The sequence below is a fragment of the Neovison vison genome, chromosome 1, assembly GCF_020171115.1.
Source record: "Neovison vison isolate M4711 chromosome 1, ASM_NN_V1, whole genome shotgun sequence".
NCBI lineage: Eukaryota > Metazoa > Chordata > Mammalia > Carnivora > Mustelidae > Neogale > Neogale vison.
Window position 1 is genome coordinate 80,460,734 of NC_058091.1, and position 878 is coordinate 80,461,611.

An 878-nucleotide genomic window follows, 5' to 3' on the forward strand; every position below is an offset into this window, starting at 1 on the left:
GCTCTGGTGTGGAGTCAGGAGCCCTGGCCTGAGATCCTGTCCTGATATCTTGGATGTACCTTTTCAATTCAGAGCTTCAGAATTCTTTTTTTTTTTTTTTTTAAAGGTTTTATTTATTTATTTATTTGACAGAGAGAGATCACAAGCAGGCAGAGAGGCAGGCAGAGAGAGAGGAGGAAGCAGGCTCCCTGCTGAGCAGAGAGCCCGATGCGGGCCTCGATCCCAGGACCCTGAGATCATGACCTGAGCCGAAGGCAGCGGCTTAACCCACTGAGCCACCCAGGCGCCCAGAGCTTCAGAATTCTTATCTGTGAAGTTCAAGCCACCCACTTCACATGTCTTTTGTGAAAAATACATAGGAAAACATCTATGGAAATGTTTTATAATTAAAATTTATGATGCAAAATAAATCATTTTATAATATGCAATTTTTTCAAATGAGTTTAATCTCTTAGAACTTTTTTTATAGAAATGCCTACAAATAACACATCATATTAAGTTTTGAATTTATGAATTTTTAATTAATTGATAAAATACTGCAAATTATTCTTGCTTTTCTGATTTTGTAACAATCAGTTCAACGTTTGCTGTATTAAGACCATGCATGTGTTCCCAGACCAAATTCTTTCCCTAGGTCTGATTTTATAAACTGCTGGTGATAAAATCAAGTCCTGATTTATATGATGCATCTCATGTGGGAAGGGTCTATGGCTCTTGGTATTTTTGATCTACCCTGAGAAATGATAGCACAGCTAGTGTAATATCTTTTGAAGATAACCACTGTTAATTTGATGATAACATTTCCATTTACTGAATTGTGAAATGATTGTGTTTTATTTTCTAAGTGATTCTAATATCATTAGAAGCATGCCAGAGCA

General features: G+C 36.6%; 1 non-coding gene across 1 annotated transcript; it reads left to right on the top strand.

Annotated features, from left to right (window-relative positions):
• Nucleotides 1-536: 536 nt before the first annotated feature.
• Nucleotides 537-664, top strand: LOC122898286. The gene has a single exon (XR_006382956.1). It is a non-coding gene; the product is annotated as a small nucleolar RNA SNORA72 (small nucleolar RNA).
• The last annotated feature ends 214 nt before the right edge of the window (nt 665-878 follow it).